The sequence below is a fragment of the Phyllostomus hastatus genome, unplaced genomic scaffold, assembly GCF_019186645.2.
Source record: "Phyllostomus hastatus isolate PE091 unplaced genomic scaffold, TTU_PhHast_1.1 phas_contig_58, whole genome shotgun sequence".
NCBI classification, from domain to species: domain Eukaryota; kingdom Metazoa; phylum Chordata; class Mammalia; order Chiroptera; family Phyllostomidae; genus Phyllostomus; species Phyllostomus hastatus.
In genome coordinates this window covers 6512450-6533910 of record NW_025333916.1, presented here as the reverse complement: position 1 = coordinate 6533910, position 21461 = coordinate 6512450, and the positions used below count along the sequence as shown (strand labels likewise).

The following is a 21461-nucleotide window of genomic DNA, read 5'->3' as shown; positions in this document are numbered from 1 at the left end:
AAGAAACAAGAATTTAAAAAATGAGGAGAGAATAAGAGGACTCTGGGACCTCGCTAAACATGCTAACATCCAAATCATAGGGATGCCCGAAGGAGAAGAGGAGAGCAAGAAATCGAAAACTTACTTGAAAAAATAAGGAAAGAAAACTTCCTTAATTGGTGAAGGAAATAGACATATAAGTTCTGGAAGCACAGAGAATCCCAAACAAGTTGGACCCAAAGAGGACCACACCAAGACATACCATAATTAAAATGCCAAAGGTTGAACATAAAGAGAAAATCTTAAAACAAACAAGAGAAAAACACAGAGTTACCTAAAAAGGAGATCCCTTAAGACTATCAGATGTTTTCTCAAAAGAAACTTTGTAGGCAAGAAGTATTCAGTGATGAAGCTCTGGCTGGCATAGCCCAGTGGATTGAGCATGGGCCTGCGAATCAGAGGGTTGCTAGTTCAATTCCCAGTCTAGGGCACATGCCTAGGTTGCAGGCCAGGTCCCCAGTGTAGGGCATGTGAGAGGGAACCACACATTGATGTTTCTATCCCTCTCTTTCTCCTTCCCTTCCCCTCTCTCTAAAAATAAATAAAATCTTTAAAAAAAAAGAGAAGTATTCAGTGATGAAAACCAATGACCTACACCCAAAATTACTCTATCCAGCAAAGCTATCATTTAGAATGGAAGGGCAGATAAAGTGCTTCCTAGATAAAGTTAAAGGAGTTCATCATCACCAAGCAATTATTATATGAAATTCTAAAGGGACTTACTTAAGAAAAAGAATAAGATCAAAACTATGAACAGTAAAATGACAAAAAACTCAACAACTATCAACAACTTAACCTAAACAACAAATTAAGCAAACAACCAGAACAGGAAATGAATCACAGAAATGGAGATCACACATTGCAGGGGTGTCCAACCTTTTGGTGTCTCTGGACCACACTGGAAGAAGAGTTGTCTTGTGCCCACACATTAAATACACAAACACTAATGAAAATTGATTATGGAAAAAAAAGGTTTTAAGTAAATTTACGGTTTTGTGCTGGGCCATATTCATAGCCATTCTGGGCAGCACACCCCTGAGAGTTATCAGTGGGGAGGGGAAAGGAGGAGAATGGGGGAAAAGGTATAGGGATTAAGAAGTATAATTTGTAGGTACATTGCAGACTGGGAAATGGTAAGAATAGTGTAGGAATAGAGAAGCCAAAGAACTTCTATGCACTACACACAGACATGAACTAAGAGAGGGGGACTGCTGGAGAGAAAGGGGGTACCAAGTGGAAGGGGACAAAGGGGAAAAATTAGGAGAACTATAATAGCATAATCAATAAAATATACCTAAAAATAAGTAAGTAGGTAATCAAGAAGACCAAAATTTCTAATTTTCCTAAGTAATTTCAGTGGAGCACAGTGATATGCTTATGAATAGATGCAAACAACAAAGCTTTTTATGTGCAAATAAGTTTGTGAAATTATAGGTTTATTGTGTTAATGTGCATTGTAACTCTCACAGGAAAATTTAATATGCAATGCTTCCTTTTGTCATTAATTTAAAAATCCCTAAAAACGAGCTATTATTATTATATACCTCAGAATTAGTTTTCCAAGGAGCACATTTTGAGTAAAACTTGCTCCAGGTGCCTGTATTATTCCCTCAAATGGTCTTTGCCAATGGATCCTACACACGCACTGGCTAGTAAATCCTTCTAAAATGTTGTTTTCATCATATTTCTCTTTTCAGAAACTTTCAGTGACTCTCTGTGGCTTCTAAATTAAAGTTCAAACTCTCCAGCTCCTCGAGATGCTGCTTGTTCATTCCTCTTTACCTTTACCTGCCACAATATCCTTAAACAAATTCCAGTCAAAGTGCTACTGAACTTACCAAGCTCTTTCTGTCTTAGATCCTCCTGCTTTTCTTTCCCTAGAATGCCTTCCAGTCTCCACAAAATTACCAATGACTTCTCTGATCAAGTCCAGTTTGGGCTCTCTTGTCTCAATAAGTAAATATAGTATACAACCTCTGAGTTCGTTACCTGAACCACTTTTTATGAAATTGTTACAATCTTCTCTTCATGTTGGTATTGTATGCCTCTTTTAAGTGCACTGTGTAAGCTCACTGAGGTCAGGCACAAACCCTGTCAGAATTTAGCACATTTTCTTGTTGGCATACTTTGCTTTATTGCACTTGCAATTTTTACAAATTGAAGGCAAGACCCTCCCCTAGCAAAAAATTATGACTCACTTTATTGCAATACTTGTCTTTTTGCTGTGGTGTTCAACCAAACCTAAATTATCTTTGAGATATGCCTGTACCTGGTATCATTTTAAACGATGGTAATGGTGAGATTATTAGTGACAAAATAAAAACCAGAGGAAAGAGAAGAACCTAATGAGGAACCTATATATTCATTTGCAAACTAAATACATAGTGATTTACAGAACTATTAACCGATTTTTCCAAATGTCAAATGGTAACTGCTCAGGCAAGAGTTTCCAACTTTGCTAACATATCCTAAATGTATAATATTATTGAAATATTAAATAAATATTGAAATACTACTATTTAATGTTTTCTTAAACACTTTGAAATAAAATCAGCTATTTACACATACAGGAGTAGTTTCAGTTCCAAAAGAGATTTCTATCCCAATGAAGAAATTGTAAATAAGGAGGGTGATCCAGTAACAGACACTTTAAAAGGTCATCTATTGTAATCAATACATTAAAATTGCAGACTACTTAGCAGTTTCTTAATTTTACAGTGTACCTTTCTTTGGGAATTTTCTTCATCATTGATTTGGTCTTGCCCATTGGAAAAAAATGAATGTTGTACAGTAATAGTTGCCATTGCATTTATAAATTATTCTAAAATTCAGATAAAATTTAACCTCAAATGACACAAGGCCTTAGTGACTTTCTACCTCATGAAATGTTCTCATTTTTAGATATGACTTTCCCCCCTTTTAGCAACTGAGAGAAACAGCTCTTGAATTCAGGTTTTGATTAAGCAGAAAAGTTTCTTTTAAAAATAAGATACATGTTTTTAATCACAGGTGAAAGTCAACTCTTCTTAAAAAGTATAAAAATAACATTGCCCTTCCTGAATATCTGAATATGCAGTATTAATTTTTTAAACATTGTGTTATATTCAATAATTTTGTAATTAATTGTGTTTTTACTGACATTAGTATGTGTACACTCTTTCCATTTTTAACTGTTATTAGAGGACTTGGAAGGCATGAGCTGTGACAGCAATAATACTGCTGGTCTCTTCAACACTCTACCCAGCACATAACAGATATTCAGCAAACATTTGTAAATAAATTTCTGCAATATATGCTCCATGAGAAAAAAGAATATATTTAACCATTTATTGGTTAAAAATCTGGCCCTTGGACTCAGATTTATAACGTCTGAATTCTGGTTGCAATCTTTCATAGTTGTGTGACCTCTCTAAACCTATTTCCTCACCTGTAAAATGGAACAGCAATAAAATCTGCCCCATATAGTTATGGTTACAATTAATCCATATAAGCCCTTGCCCATAGGGAGCCACTGTTATCATCAACATCATCACCTTCATTTGTCTCATTCCCCACTCATCCCCGATCCAAGAATGTGGCATATGCTCAATAAATAGTTGCTAAGTGAAGAAAAGAGAATCAACAAAGTGCAACTGGATCCACATATACAAATAAGGTCACTTACAAGTGACTGTCTTCAGTACACTTGTAAGCAAGATTCAGAGAAATAGCAGTTAAAAACATGGACCAAGAAAAATAAAATACCTAGGAATAAATTTAACCAAGGAGGTAAAAGACTTGTACTCAGAAAACTACACAATATTGAAGATATTAAAGACACAAATAAATGAAAGCATATACTGTGTTCATGGGTTGGAAGAATTAACAACATCAAAATGTCCATATTACCCAAAACAATCTATAGATTGAACACCATCCCTCTCAAAATACCAATGACATATTTCACAGACATAGAACAAATATTTAAAAAAATTATATGGAACCACAAATGATGCCAAATAGCCTCAGCAATCTTGAGAAAGAAGAACAAAGTAGGAGGGATCACAATACCTGATATCAAACTGTACTACAAGGCAACTGTAATCAAACCAGTCTGGTACTGACATAAGAACAGACACATGGATCAATGGAACAAAATAGAGAGTCCAGAAATAAACCCATGTCTCTATGGTCAGTTAATATGTGGCAAATGGGCAGGAGCATAACATGGAGTCAAAATAGTCTCTTCAATAAATGGTGCTGGGAGAGCTGGACAGGTACATGCCAAAAAAAAAAAAAAATGAAATCAGTCCAACAACTCACACCATATGCCAAAATAAACTCCAGATGGATAAAAGACATAAATGTAAGTCATGACACCATAAAAGTCCTGGAGGAAAAAACATAGGCAGGAAAATGTCAGATATTCCATGCAGCAAAATCTTCATAGATATATCATAGGGCAAGGGATATAAAGGAAAGAATAAACAAATGAGACTACAACAAATTAAAAAGCTTCTGCATGGCTAGAGGAAACATCAGCAAAATGAAAAAGGAACAAATAATATGGGAAAATATATTTACCAATGATACCATGGACGAGGGTTTGATCTCCAAAATACATAAAGAATACACATGACTCCACACCAAGAAGGCAAACAATCAAATTAAAAAATGGGGGAAAGGACCTCAACAGACATTTCTCCAAGGAGGACATACTGAGGGCCCAGAGACACATGAAAGGATGCTCAGCATCACTAGCCATCAAAGAGATGCCAATTAAAACCACAATGATTACCACTTCACAATGATGAGAATGGCCATCATAAACAAATCAACGAACAAGTGTTGGAGAGGATGTGGAGAAAAGGGAATCCAGGTGTACTTGTTGGTGAGAATGTGGACTGGTGCACCCACTGTGGAAAACAGTATAGAATTTCCTCAAAAAACCAAAGATGGAACTGCCTTTTGATCCAGTGATTCCACTGCCTGGATTGAACCCTAAGAATCCTGAAACACCAATTCAAAAGCACCTTTGCAGCCCTAGTTCATAACAACACAATTTACAATAGCCAAGTGCTGGAAAGTAAATGAGTGGATCAAAAAACTGTGGTACATTTACACAATGGAACACTATGCAGCAGAAAGAAAGAAGGAGCTCCTACCCTTTGAGACAGCATGGATGAAACTGGAGAGTATTATGCTGAGTGAAATAAGCCAGGTGGAGAAAGACAAATACCATACAGTCTAACATATAAGTAAAATCTAATGAGTAAAACAAACAAACAAAATAGAACCAGACATGGAAAAAATGAATAAACAACAGTGACCGGAAGGGAGGGGGTAAGGGAAAATAGGGGAATGAAGGGGAAGGGTTTAGTCAAGGAACATGTAAAAGAGACTAATGGACATGGACAATAGGGTGCAGACTTACTGAGGGTTGGGCGGGGCAGGGGACAGCAACAGGGAGAAAATTGAGACAGCTGTAATTGAAGAACAATCAAAGAAACACATGACTTTAAAAATTGGTGTGACTGAATTATTCTTGTTTGAACCTGCTGTTTGGGGATCTAGTCATTAAGTCCTAGTCATTCTCTAGCCCTAAAAAATAGGTATTCTTTTTATTTTTGTTTTGAACTTTTGATAGTGCCCAGCATAGAGGTTTGTACCATTTATAATACATAGGAAGGAAGGAAGGAAGGAAGGAAGGAAGGAAGGAAGGAAGGAAGGAAGGAAGGAAGGAAGGAAGGCTATTTAGTAACTAAGTAACATGAGGTAAAATTTGAAAACAAGTGAATGTAGATTATAGAATTAGTAAATGTTAGAATTATCATAATATTTAACTACATTATGTTAACAAATTCAGTTTGCAGCATTTATATTTCTTGCAACGTTGCTATACATTGAAGTGTCATAGAGAGAACCATTACTTCTACACTTGCTAACCTAAAACTGCAGTAAAAGTTGTGTAAATAGTAACTGAAGAGTTGTATTTCTGTGCTGTATTATGAGTAGGCAACAAAAATCAGCCTCAGGTTGTATGACTTTGAAATATTTATTTTTGTCACTAACTTAGACCATTTTGGACATTAAAATCATGATATTTCTCATCTGAAATGTTCCCATATTAAATACATTTTCTGATAAATTTTGTAATTCATTTTGAGCTTCACTATAGAAAGGTGTTGTGAGAAGATAAAATAGCCTTGTTATATTTAAGGTTTATATTCGTTTTTCTTTTTAAAGACTTTATTTATTTATTATTATACAGAGGTGAAGGGAGGGGGAAAGAGAGGGAGAGAAACATCAATGTGTGGTTGCCCCTCATGCATACCCTCCCAGGGACTTGCCCCACAGCCCAGGCATGCCATGTGCCCTGACTAGGAATAAACCAGAGATCCTTTGGTTCACAGGCTGGTGCTCAATCCACTGAGCCACACCAGCTAGGGCATTTTTTTTTAATCATAAAAATGAATGGGAACTCTAGCAGCAAAGAATTTAGTTTTTCTTTATTAAGACAAGATGAATAGTGAATAATTATTTTAACTGAGTGAAAAAGGAAAGATGATTCACATAAGTCCATTTAAACTTCTCCATTCACCTGTGTACATTCTTTGTACAAGTATTTTGTTTTTACTGTTATTTTTCCAGATTGAAAGCACAATTTAAAAAACTTTTGTTCATAACCCTTTAACCCTCTTTATAACACTGTCTCTCACAAATGTTACAGGACAAAAAACTGCTGGCCCTACATGTGAAGTCCCTGATTCTCAAACGTTATCATGCACACTGAAGACTAACCAGGGGTACTTTTACAAGTGCAGATCCTGGGCCTCACCCAGGATTTACTTCTGACCTCTTAGGGAGTGGCTCAGGAGTCCAAATGTGTCAAGGTCAGAGGAAAGAAAACTAACCAGTAACTATTCTTCTATCCAAAATCTAAAAACTCCTTTCTAATTTTTTTTTCATTCTTTTTCCTGGCTTGAATATAGGGCTTTAACTGCTTCTCAGATGTATTTCCAAACTTCTTGGGGATTCCAGAAACAAGCTTACACTGAAGCTGCCTGCTCATTTTTATGCAGGACCAGGGTTGCTGAAATTCCAAGCCTTAAAATTGAAAGGACTACTAAACAAACACCAATTTAAAACACAAATAATTTCTCTTTAGTATTATAATAATAGCTATAATAAATTGACTACTAATATGTGTTAGGCCCTGAACCAAGTGCTTTATATATATTATCAGTTGTTTTCACATACAAAATAAGTCAAAATGAGAAGCAAGAGGGTAAATGGTTCTCATTTAGAGTTTGCTACTAGTATCTTTTTTTAAAAGGTTTTCTTTATTTTTAGACAGAGGGGAAGGGAGGGAGAAAGAAAGGGAGAGAAGCATCGATGTGTGGTTGTTTCTCACGTGCCCCCTACTGGGGACCTGGACTGCAACCCAAGCATGTGCCATGACTCGGAATCAAACCAGTGACCCTTTGGTTTGCAGGTCAGCACTCAATCCACTGAGCCACACCAGCCAGGGCTGATACTGCTTTCTAATGAGCTTTGACTTTTTATTTTTCAGCAACTGGGGATGGGTCTCCTGAGGATAAATGAAGGTTGCCAAAGGTGTGGGTGAGAGGAGTGAGATGGTCAAAGGATGGTTTTCTTCATCCACGTACAGCCGTAATCTTGGGGATTCCAAAATTCACATGAATGATCTATCCAATATTCTAACCTCTCCATTCCTTGATCTTCAGTGTCAGTGGTCTCCTGCTTTACTCTACTTCAACTATCTATCCTTTTAAATTCTTGCCCGAAGATTTGTTTATTGATTTTAAGGAGAGAGGTGGGAGGAGGGGAGAGAGAGAGAAAGAGATGGGGAGAGAGACATCAATAAGAGAAACACTGATCAGCTGCCTCCTGCAGCACCCCAACTGGGGACTGAGTCCATAACCGAGGCATGTGCCCTGATGGGGAATGGAACACATGACCTTTCAGTGCATGTGAGGAGGCTCCAACCAACTGAGCCACACCAGCCAGGGCTTCAACTACCCATTTCTAATGTTTAACTCTGGTCATTGCAGCACTCTTCTGAAATAAATTTAGACATTCTCCCAATTTGACCTAAACCTCCTATCTTTGTAACCATGTTACTTAAATAACTCCCTTTTCCAACCTTTAAAAAAATCTTATAGAAATTCTAGTCCATTCACTTTCCTTTTCATTGCTAGCCATTTTCCCCCTACTTTCCTCCTTAACTGCTTAGAGTCTATGGTCCAACATTTCAATATGTTTTCCTAAACTGCCTCGTTCCATTGTCCATTAAGTGCACTTGACTGGAAAACCCCAGCGTTCAATGAACCCAGTTGACTGGTTTCTCTCTGGCTAACAGATTATTGTGCCTATAAACAAATCATCAGCCACAACTGGGTCTTCAGCACTGCTTAGCCATTGTACTATGTAATCCTATACAACTCTCCAGATGTTTAAAAAAATCATAAAGGTACTAAAAAAAAGAGAATCTATGTATAACTGTGTAGTGAGAATTAAGTCACAAAAATATACCTGAAACTCAGAAAATATGATTGTCATTTTTTGTTCCATAAAAATTAAAATATTCTGTATGGAAGAAAACATTCCATATGCAAAGCAAAAGATAAAAGGAAACTGGGCAAAAATATACCACATATAACAGGATTGTTAGCCACCATTTATAAAGGACACCTACAAATAAATAAGAAAATGAAAAGATTCAATTAAAAGACCTGGTGATTTATAAGTCAGATATAAATGGGCAATAATTATATAAAAATTTGTTCAGCCAATCTGCTTATCAAATAAACACAAATTTAATTGAGACTTTTTGTAGATTAGCAATGATTAAAATGATCAATAATACTTTTACTTTCTGGTGTCCTTTGGACCTTTAATAGCATTTGACACTGCTGACCAATTCTCTGGCTCAGAGCATTCTTCTTCCGTTGGGATTTCTTTGCTCTGATTTGCTGCTTAGTTCTGTGGTGGTTTCTTCTTTGCAGCTCCTTAGGGACCTTGATGCATAGCCAGCAAATGCTGTGCTTCTCACTGAATATGTCCTCCTAAGGTTGACTTCACTAGTCCTCTCACTTGTAAATCTCTATCTCTTGAGCTTCTCTCAATATATTTAATAGCTTACTGTTTATTTCTACTTGGAAGTCTTGTATACACTGCAAACTAAGCATGTTAAACCTGAACTCATCATTCCCCCATAAACATGCTTTTCTTCCCATGTTTATTTTCTGTTAATGATAGAACATCCAAACAACTGTCTAAACCAAGAACCTGGGTGCCAGTCTTAATGCTTTTCATTCTATCACCCATCAATTCAGGGACTGATGACTGTTCACACTAAAATATTTTCTCCATCTCCATTGCCTCACCACAGTCATCTCAATCTAACTAGTCTTGCTTTAGTCTCATCATCCTCCAATACATCCCTCTTATCATGGCTAGAATGTTCACTGAAAAAATGCAAAATCTAATCATATATTTCCTTTCTTAGAATCCTTCTTTCCAAGTTGTTTTACAAGGTTGAGAAGGCTCTCTGTGATATGGCTCTTGCTTTTCTCTCCAGACTCATTTTTTTTTACTACCCTGCCACCATGCTCTACTCTCCAGCAACACTGGACTTTCTTTGGTCCTAAAATGTATAATGTATTCTCTTGCCTTTGCCTGGAACCTGGAAAACCATTTTCTACACCCACACTGCCTATATGTAATTCTACTCTCATCATTTAAAAATGGCTTTTACATTTTCAGGCCTTAATTATTTGAAGCAGTAACATTGTTTATTTGTTTGTTTGCTTTAGAGTTGTGTTCTTCATACCTAGTAAAGAACCCTAGTACCTAGCATGGCACATGGCAGGTAAGGAGTGGCTGAACATAAGTGAAGGAGTATTGTGTCAAAACCCATGACACTACATGCATTGCTCTGGCATTATAAAGGGGGTGATGAATCATTCAAAGCCTTAGTGTCACATACCAGAATAGGCTAAACCAGTTCCCTTTATTGCTAAGACACAACATTCTCCTAGATGTCTGCTCACATGATTAAAAAATAAAGATATTTATCCAAGCAGATTTACCCTCTGCTCTTTTTTTCCTCTCAAGCCCAACAACAATGGGTCAGAAATGTGGGTATCTGTTAAGTACCCAAAATTCTTTATGTCCAAAAATATCTTAAAAATCTTGCCCTAAGAAACTTGTTTTTTCTCCTTGGGCCTGTTTTTTCTCCTTCTCCTGGCTGATGGCATCACCAAGCATCCACGTGCAAAAGAAGGAAGTGCTCATCTCTCTTTCTCAACCTTCCTAACTAAGCAGCAAGTAAGTCGTAGTCTCTGTTGCCTAGATATTTATTCCTTCTACTGTCACCTCCATGATAACCACTGATTTAATTCTCATCACGTCCCCTTGTCACATACTCCCAAGTGGTCTCTTTTTGTTTATTCTCCTCTCTTCCAATCTATCCTCACACTACCACCAATCTGATCATGCCAGTGCCAAAATTAGAAAGTTCTAAGTTTCTAAGAAACTTCTAATAGGTTATTCATATGAATTTTGGCAACCATGTGAATGAGCTACTTTGGATGTCCAGATCAATGACCTCTCAGATGACTAGCCCCAATCAGAATTTGATTATAACCATATAAGGGATTCCAGGCAAGAACCTCCCAGCTGGGCTCAGGTCCCCCACTATCCCTCGAAGGTAAAGTCCAAGACTCCTTAGCAGTGCCCCATCTACCTTATGGACCTCATTTCCTAAAACTCCCCATTTTATGGGTTCTTGTGTCCAACCATACTAAATTTCTGCCATTCCCTGAACCTGTCATACTATTCTATATCTTGTATCAGGGTATATGATCTTATTTTTCTGTGCACAATGCCCTATTTTTCTTTAGTCATTACTTCTGGAAACAGTTCAAATTTTACTTCCTGTGAAAATCCTCCCTAAACACTTAAGCTAAGCTACTGACTACCAACTGTGCATTCATAGCACTTTGCATATTTTTCTAGTGAAACACTTATCACATTGCTTTGTAATGATTTATTTTCATGCTGTTGCAGAGACTGCTAACTGTTCATGAAAATCTTTGCTAAAACAATTGTCACCAAGCAAATTGATGCCTGACACATTATGTTTCCCAGCATTCCCTGCAGTTAGGTATGGCCATTTGACTAAGTCCTTTCCAACGCTACCAGTGTACAATTGGTTGGTGCCACTTCTGGCCAGCACCTTAAAGAAGCAGGTATGATATCTCCATGTTATTATCTTTCCTTTCCTGTGATCCAGACTGCTAATGAAGCTGCAGCCAGCTGTGATCATACAGATGACAAGACTGCCTAGGTGATGACAGAGAGAAATGATGGAAGGGACCTTGTCCCTGAACCTGGCTGTGTGGGGTGGAGCCATCTGCCCATCTAGAATGCCCACCTTGGACTGTTATATGAGAGAGAAATAAACATCCATATCTTCTGTATATCTGGGATCTTTTTGTTAGAGCAGCTTAGTTTTACGTTAGCTAATCCAGGCTTTTTTTTTTTTCTTTCCCTTTTGGTTTGTTTGTACTCCAAGAGCAAAAACTGGCTTATTTTCCTTGTGCACCCTGTGACAAGCATATAGTACTTAAATTAATGCTAGCTGAATAAAAAATTTAGATCTACTAATAAAGGATACGAGTACTATTAAAATTGGAACTAGGAAAAGAGATCGAGAATCTGAGATTGGGATAGAATGAAACACTGATAACTTCCCCAAAAAGAAAGGAATAAATGACAACCATCAACTCCACCAATAACATAAATATATCATTAATATTAATACCTACTGAATACTGGTCTTTTCCTGCCATAAGAATCCTGCTTTATTGTTTTTTTTTTTAAGTGGAATATGGACTTGAAAAGTAAGTGCAACCCTGACCAGTGCTGCTCAGTTGGTTGGAGCATCATCCTGCAAAATGAAAGGTTGCCAGGTTGATTCTCGGTCAGGGCCCACGCTGAGGGTGCATGTTCCATCCCCAGTTGGGACGCATACGAGAGGCAACTGATCAGTGTTTCTCTTTCACATTGATGTTTCTCTCCCTCTTTTTCTCCCTCTTTCTCCCTCTCTTTAAAAATAAATTTAAAAAGTAAGCGTGAACATATCAGAATGATATTGTGCAGTAAGGCACAGATTGTAAATGGCAGCACTTACTACTTAAGTGAACATAGCTGGAATGCAGTCACTGTGGTGTCCTGTGCGAAGAATTTGTCAAGACCTCGTCTTGTATTTACCCAACATTCTCTACCAAAATCAGATCATTCCCATTTAACCATCTCTCAGTCTATGTCACCTCCTCCCTACAATACTCTGATATAACTGTTCTGCAAAACCAATAATTTGCTTCCAGAGGAAAGTATCCTAAAAGCTTAGTAATCTTAGAAAATGACAAGAGTGTTCAAATCCTGAAATAACTTAAAAAATATAAAGTTTGAATACAAGGAGCTGAATTTTAAGTCCCAATTTTTATGCCTTCTTCTCTATCAACCTCTCTAATGCCCAGTGTCTTCAAATTATTTTTGGTTGAACTGCAATATTTTGACCTGTAGGCCTCTCCCTGCATGAAATCTTTTGTGAATCTTCACTAAAACTGCCCTGTCCTGTGTCCTCTTCATTAAGTGATTTCACTAAATAAATAAGTGACCTATCTGAAGAAAAAACTTAAGATGACTCTCATGGCCAAGTCACATGGATTCTCTGACTTTAGGTCATTGGATTCTATACCCTCTCTTCACTTTGACTCTCATCACCTGCATTTAGACTTCAGTACCTTTTGCAAGGACTCTAATAATTACCTTTGAACTTCAGGTGTCCTATTTTAGCCTTTTCTCCTCAATATATTTTACTTATAGCTACTAGGTCAATCTTTCTGAACTATAGCTTTGATAATTTTTTCACCCCTCAAAAATCTTTGATTTCAGGGTTTAAAAAAACCCATCCTTTCCTCAGCCTGTCATTTAATGTCCTCTTAAAATTCCTTATTCTCCATTCACACTCATGATGCATGTACCAAATGTCCTTCTTGTTATTATCAATGCTTATGTAACATACTGCACACCTTCAAATTCTTCTTCATATTGACAATCGTAGTTAAAATAGTTGTCCTCTGTTTCATGAATCTTCAAATCTTACCCATTTTTAAAGGTTCAATTTAATGAACCTCCCCCTCCTCAATTACTGAATGTCTTGTTGGATCCTTATTCTTTTATCCTTGAATTATTACATTTATAACTTTTTATCTTGTCTCTACTAAGAGCTGAATGTGTTACACATCCAGCAAATGCTCAATAAACACTGTTGCATGGATAGGGATGCTATTATTTCAACATGTTACTCATTCTAAACACTTGTAATAGATTAATATGCAGAATACAGTGGTGAGAGAAAGTGGGAAAATATGAAACAAAAAATTATTTTGGTGGGAAAATATGAATAAAAAAATACTACAATGCCTGCCAGGCACACAGCTGTCCTTTCTTTGAGTCTTCCTGTCCTTTCTTACCTTTAAATCTTCTGTTTAAAACTTTCCTCCTTATTAACCCAAGGTACTTAGATCATTTTATGTACCATTATTTAAATAGCTAAATAATCCTATAAACAGCAAACTGAATGAAAATCTCACCTCACGTATGACACTGAGCCTTTGTATTCTTAAATATATTTCCTTGCATACAACTCCTTTCTAGTTCCTATATAATTCACTTGATCCATTTGTTTTTGTGATACTTTTATAATGAATTCAAGTGGTTAACCACCCAAGTAAAAGTTTAATCTTAATGAAAAAAGAATTAACAAAATTAACCCAGGGCATTAATTTATAACCCATGTTGTTTCGCACCACTTCAGCGCACCACATTTTCCCTGCTGGTACTGGCTGAGTGTGGCATTTTACCCTGTAACATGTAAAATAATAAACTTTTTATTGAAATAAAACCCCTACTAAGCTGGTAGAATGGAACATTTTGATACTGATACTATTTTTAATTACTCTGAGTTAAAAACTTGCAGAGATTCTGCATTCATGTTCTATGGAAAGTTCATGTTCACATATTTAAAGAAGCAGTTTGCTTCAGGGTTAAACCATTTAAAAAATGCCTCTACACTAGGATCCCATATTAAAGACACAATCTTAGATATGTATTATTTTAAAAAACCTGCAATAAATTACTGAGTGACCCTTGAGGGGCATTTTGGTAAAGATGATTTCTACAATGTGAAGGCTAAGGGAGTTGAAGTCTGTACGCTTAGCACAGTCAAAAACCATATATTGACTGATCTCAAGATGGAACGCAAGGTTTCTTGTTTCTAATTTTGTTGATTATCCTTGAATCATAATTTTGCTTTCACTTATTTCCAAATTGGCAGCCCCAAAGCAATGAATTTATTAATTCAGCAGACATTTTTAAAGTGCCTGCCTACTTTGTGCCAGGCACTGTCCCAGATACTGGAAATATATCTGAGTAAGACTGACAAAGTTTACATTTCAGTGGCGGGTGGGGGAGGCCAAAAACAAATCACAAACGTAACAAATCCCTCATATACACGGAGGGCTACACTGTCATAAACACCACAGAAAAACAGAAGAGAGAAGAGTCAGAGATGCAATTATAAATGTGGTAGTTAGGATAGGAATCATTGAGAATGGGACAGGTGAACCAAGAGCTGAAGGAAACGAGGCAGTGAACCCTGTGGATGTTATAAAGCTAGAACACCTAGGCAGGGGCCAGTGCAAAGAAGTTGACATAAATCATTCATTGCATGCCAGTCTCTGTGGAACCCCGGCAATAACTAATCAAAGCAAATATCTATAAATAAATACTCTAATAGTTCTGATACTTCTTTTATTATATTCTATTTAACATTGATCCAATAATTATCTGTAGAGTGCAAACTATATGCTAGGCATTGAAGCAATAAAGATGAGAGTTTTCATCCTCATGAAGCTTACACTTTAGTGGAAGTAAACAGGTACTATAAGTAACACACACTACGGTAGGGGTGATGGAGGGGGCCATGGGGATGGAGAGAGAAGTACCTCTCCCAGGTTACAGTAGATGGGATATTGGAGTGAAAACTATGGAAGACTGCAGTGCTTTAGTTCTGCTCCCAATAGCATAGACATCAGAACAGATTATACTTAAAATGAAGTAATAAATGCTTCACATATGTTTTATCCTCACAACACCCTATGAGGTAAACCTTATGATTATTGTCAGGTTATAAATGAAGGAATAGAAGCACACAGAGGCCAGGCCACTTGCCCACACTCACAGAGACAGAAAGTGGCAGAGAAAGGATATGAACCCAGGCAGTGTGATTCCAGAGTCTGTGCTCCTAACCACTGTCTTATACTCTTTGAGCTTCCATAACTGTTTGAAAATAAATAAAGACCTCTGGGTATTTTCCAGCTGCTTATAGGTAAGGCTTGTTGTGGACTGCCTGAATAGTTTGATTCTAGAATGAGTTTTTATCAGCATGACCTAGAATTCAGAAAGTCTGTTGTGTTTAAAAATTAAAATCAAATCATACTGTGGTATGAACTTCTGACACTGGTTTTCACTAGCCCATTAATATCACAAGTCTGCATATGGAGCAGCTCTTTGGAATCCTCTTCTCCCGCCTTCTGACATTCTCAAATGGAGAACAACCTCTTTTAATTTGAGTGCTTTATATTGAGTGCAACAGATTTTGTCAAATGTCCAAGGCCCATAAATACATTTTAAAATCTTCCCTCTAGAGGCTCGGCCCTGCTCCCAGATACCACCTTCACAGAGAGAAGCCGGTTTGGCTTTTGCTTCAAGTCCGTAAAAACACCAGGGATGTTCTGGGCCAGATCACAAATTACATGACCCCTTCCAGGTTACCAGAGAATTGTCAGGTGGAAACCATTCTGAGTAGAAACTGCATGAGTGACTCAGGTGACAAATCTGGAGGAGTTCTGAGCAGAGGCACCTGTGGGCATGGCAGTGGGCTGTGGAGCCTTGCAGAGCTAGTGTTTGCTCTGCTGGGTTTCTAAGAGCTGATGATTTCCCATTTGCATCATGCCCAGCTCCTTGACTAGTCAGACAACTGGAAATTCTAACTGGGGATTGCACAAATTCTCTCTGTTCAAGAAACAGCATTCGCTAACAATGATAAGTGACAAATTCTGGCTGGAGTTCTTAGACAAACAATCAGAAGAATCATTGTATATGAAAATGTGGAATTTGCAGGCTAGGAAATTAGAATCTGATCATTTGTAAGAGCATGGATACTTGTCTGTAACAATACCCACAGCAGAAAGCCACAAATGATTTAGCAAACACTGTGTGATTATTTACACAGCTTACACGTAAATATCTGTACTGTATAACTTGGTTACTTTCATGTGTATACTAACATTAGATAATGGTGAAGGGCCATGTCTCCTAAACCATTCTGAAGGCTCGATCCACCAAAACCAATGTCCTAATAGCCTTGCTGATGAGGGAGACAGAGAATGTTAGAGAAAGGTCACATTCAGGTATAAATTTCAAATGGAATAGGAAGAAATAAGACTTGATCAACTGAATCTGGGGGTCATGCTGGTTATAATGGTAAAAGATAAAAATAAGTTAGAAGAGAATGAAAGAAAACTGGCAAAAATGGTGATCAACGATCACCAACACTGAATTGAAATAGAGCAACAATGCTACTATATGAGTGTTACCACCTTACACAATGAAAGGAATTGTGATCAATTTTCTATTTATAAAGAGAGCTCATCTTATTATCAAAGAGAAATATTGATCAGGCTTGCAGAGATGATAACAAAATTCAACAGTTGTGATTACTACTTTTTACTTTTATCTTTTAACTTTGTCCCATGTTCCTCTCAAAGCAAATGTTTCCATAATATATAGCAGTTTTTACAATTAAGTAAGTAAAAATGTACAGCAAAATATGTAACTGCTATATCTAAGCACTATTATACTGGTCTGAATTTATATTGAGACAGTAAAAAATGTTCTCTCTCTAAAACATGAGTTTGCCTCTGAGATAAAGAATTAATAAATTTATAATGGTAACCAAATAGAAACAGAGTAAACTTTCTAGATGAAAATATGGCTCTCCTAAAAAAAAGACTAAAAAACAAGAGAACTGTAATGTGCATTAGATTCATATTGTGGGGAATGTGTTTGTATCTAATCTAATGCTTGCATACATTACTGCAGTGCTTTGAGAATAAAGTAACAATTGTAATTTTGCTCTGAATCAAAATAACAGAATCTGTCATTTGACATGCTGTAGTGTTTGCACTTTCATTATTGTTCATAGAATAATTGTATGCTTCTTTTTACTGTTATTTTGTAGCAGTTTATCTCTTTAAAAATGCTACTCGAACTATCTTCAGCAGGAATTTCAAAGTCAAAATCAATCATGTGTTTCAGTAGATGTTTTCAATACGCCCATACATATGCTTATGCATATTTGTTTTGATAAAAGCGATTCTTACATGCCTAGTATGTTATTTCACCACAATTTGCATTGTTATAATAGGTTATTGATTGATTTTCGGTTTAAGGGACTGAGGTAGTATCCAGTAATGACTGAGTGCTACCAAGTTTATTGCAAGTGCCCAAGGTTCACTCACCCCAAGCAATTTAGTCAATAACCAATTTTTATATTTCTATCTCCTTCAAAATTCTAAACCAATAATCCCAGTGTTTTTAAAAAATTATTTCAGTATCAGACTAACATTTCCCATGGAAATCAATATGGGTGCGATCCATTAGCCAAAAATCTGCAGTACTGCAATGCGAACATATTAAAAATATTGATCTTGCAAAGCTACTGATGTTTTGATTGACTTTAATGTTTGTAAGCAGCAATAACAGAATTTCAATGACTGAAACAAACTTTTGATTAAAATTATAGATTTTTGGGGGGAGTGGGGGTTGCTATTTTACTGGTTTAAAGTATATCACATGGCCTGCTTGCCTGTCATAAATGTGTCAGTGGGATATATTTATTCAATCCCTTATTTGTAAATATTTTAGTCCATCAGAGCTTACACATCTCTAATCTATTGTGAACTACTCTGACATTTCAATTCCACTTTGTATTTTATCACATAGTGAGGTGGAAATTTCAGACTGAGAATGGCAGGAATTGAGAACTCTAATCCTTGTTTTACTACTATGCAACCTTTGGAAAGGCCTTTAACTCTCAGTTTAAATTCCTCAAATGTAGAACAGAATTAAACCTTGGGAATCAATGAACATTTTTATTACATTCTGAGATCAATGGACAACAAAAACCATAACTTCTATGTCAAAATATTATTTGACCCAATTTTGCACACAATTTTGAAGACATTTAGTAATCATTTAGTAATGCTCTCATTAAAAATAATATTTTATTTATTTATTTATAGAAAGAGAAGAAGGGGAACAAACAAGGATATGTAAGAGAAACATCAATTGGTTGCCTCTTGCCTCCAGCTGGGAGACTTGGCATGTGTGTGCCCCGACTGGGAATCGAACCAGTGACCTTTCAGTTTGCAGGCCTGAGCTCAATCCACTGAGCCACATCTGCCAGAGCTCTTATTTTTATACATGAAGAAACTGAGCCCCTAAAAGGTCCAATGACAACCCAAGGGACTTCTCAGAGAGTTTTCTTGACAACCTTATCTAAATATACCATTGAGCCCCTACTAGGCACTCTCTCAGTGTTTAGTCTCTTTACATTTTTTAAGAAGATATTTTTATTGAATATATTTGGTTTATATTCATTAATCAATTATATAGGTTTCAAATGTACAATTCTAGAATACATCATCTGTATATCGTACTGTGTGCTTACTACCCGAAGTCTAGTCTCCTTCTGCACAATTTGTCCCCACTTTACCCTTTTCTACCTACCTCACCCCTTTTCCTTCTGGTAATCCCCATAACTGTTGTCTGTATCTACCAGTTTGTTTTTTTTCTTAATTCTAACACCACTCTCTGAAACATTGTATCTCTATTTATTACCTATTTTCTCTTCTAAAATGTAAGCTCTGTGCAACAGAAATTTTGTTTATCCTTTTCACTGCCAAATAGCTAGCTTCTAGAACAGTATCTGACATATAGAAGGGCTCAGTAAGTCTTTTTTGGATCAATGAAGGAAGGGGGAAGCCAGAACTGGTAATGGCGCTGGGTACAGTGGAGATGGAGTGGGGGAAGAATTTGATTCTCTTAACTCAGTTCAGTGTTGCTCTAACATTTCTTTTTAAATATGCCCCTTTTACTTAGTGGGATTCCCAGATGTATGTTTTAAAGGGATTTGGACCCATATTTATTGCATATATTTTTGCCAAAGTTCAAGAATATTTTCATGTTCTTTTTTTTAAACAGTTTCGTTATTCAATTATAAATCCTTCCCCTGGATTTTTTCTCCATCATGTTTTCTCTATCTTCCACCATGTTAAAATTGTAATAAGTTCTCTACATTTTTAATTGTGATATTTTACTGGAATAAACAAAAACATCAGTGGTTTAAACAAAAAGTAGAAATTAAAAATTACCATTTATTACCTGCTTATTTCATTTCTACCTTAATCAGTTCCATATAGTTCTTCAGAGGAAGCACCCAAGGGATAGCTTGCAAGGTCTTTAGCCCCCTCGTGAATTCTGTTAGCTTTCCTGCAGATCACCTGATATCCATATACAATATGTTTGTAAATATGCAATTCAGTTCCAAAACAAATCTGGCTCTCTTCCACGAGGCTGCCACCACCACCAACTTGGGAACCATTCGCCTCTGGAGCTGCTGCACTCTTGTGGGTATAGGGGAAGCAGTGTGGGGCAGAACTACCAGATCTGGGTTAGAATCACAACTCCTGCATTTAAAAACCACATGAACCTCAGTTTGTTCATCTGTAAAAAAGATTGTAACACTCACTACTGGGATGAACCATGAGGAGTAAGCAAGGCGATGCACATAAAGTGAATGGTACACAGCAAGGGTTCAAACAGGGTTACTTCCATTCTTCCCTTCATACATTAATGGGGGAAAAAGCTAACATTGCTTCCTGTGTCTTAGTACCATTTCTTTAGATTTTCATTCCAGTGACTAGGCTCCTAGAATTGGAATCTATTTATAAAGACTACAGTATAAAAACTAAAACTGAAAAAGGTATTTACATGTTAAAGGGGGACCACAGGTGGTTTTGGGGAATCAGCAGAAGGCAGATGGAAAATAAAACTGTTTCAAAGAACTGAATGATGTGATCAAATAGTCAAAAGAAATACTTTGCTGGCTGGAGAAGACACTCTATATGTACAGGTATCAGAGGCCTAAGGGTGGAAGACAAAGCCACATTTTGAGCAGGGATAATAGCATTAGTCTCTTCCACCTGCATTACCTCTGGCTCTGGAAGTGGTTTGGTGCTCTTAGTGCCTAACATTCCCACATTCCCTAATCCATTCCTGAAAATATCTTCAGGATTATGAGCATCTACCCTTGAAAATAGCTCCCTATCAGCAACTCCATTTGATCATTCACTGAAACCCCTGAGGTCTGTCAGTTGCTCTGGAGTTGCAAAGCTAATGAGCTTTGGATGAGGTCTTCCAGAACTATCTAAGGTCTGGAAGCAGTAAGCTAAGCTACCTTCTACTTTGAGTGGCACTGTACTGTAGTCCTCCACTGAAAGCAGCATCTTACTACACAGTACTTGCTGGTACCTGCAAAATACCTTTCAGGGAGGTGAAGGACACCTCCCTGAAAGCTATTTAAGGACACTTGCTAGGGGACATGCATATGATTGAAGATAACAAAATATTAAAGAGAATGATAAGTTTTCTTAAAGATCTCCTTTTATTTCTACAAAAGAGAAAGCCTAAGAATGAGATGATGGGAAAGGTCAGTATTCAAAATGGAGAAAATTGTTCTTTCTTTTCTTTCTGCCCAAATCAGCAGTGTGACTTGCAGTGACCTTACAAACCCAGCATCACTGATCCTTTGCCATATCCCTATCACTGCCATTACCGTGATGCAGCAGTTGAAAGCCTGACTGATCTACACTCATGCCTTAATCACACACCATCTCAAGTGTCAAGGTACCATAGGAAGTGGGTCCCCTCTTTGCTCTCCAGGCCACTGTTAGAACCATGAGATCTTCACTTTCTGAGAACATGATAAAAGCTTTGATTCCTCTCTCCATAACTTCAACTCAACACAGAATTTCAAAGGGTTTAGGGAACCCCTCAAAGCTCTTCCATGGATCCCCAGATCTGAAGGTATTTAAGGATAATCTTCCTGAGTTGGAAAATACCAAGATGCCTGTTTTCGTTGGAGAACGGCAGGTACATAGTGTGAGGACATCTGCTTATGGGTGAAGAGGGGAAGGAGTGGAGAGATGCAAATTTTAAATGGA

The 21461-nt window shown here is 37.0% G+C and overlaps 1 protein-coding gene across 4 annotated transcripts in view; it reads right to left on the bottom strand.

Annotated features, from left to right (window-relative positions):
• FAM172A (family with sequence similarity 172 member A) overlaps positions 1–21461 on the bottom strand; it is a 414546-nt gene that overhangs the window by 72865 nt on the left and 320220 nt on the right. The window lies entirely within an intron of this gene.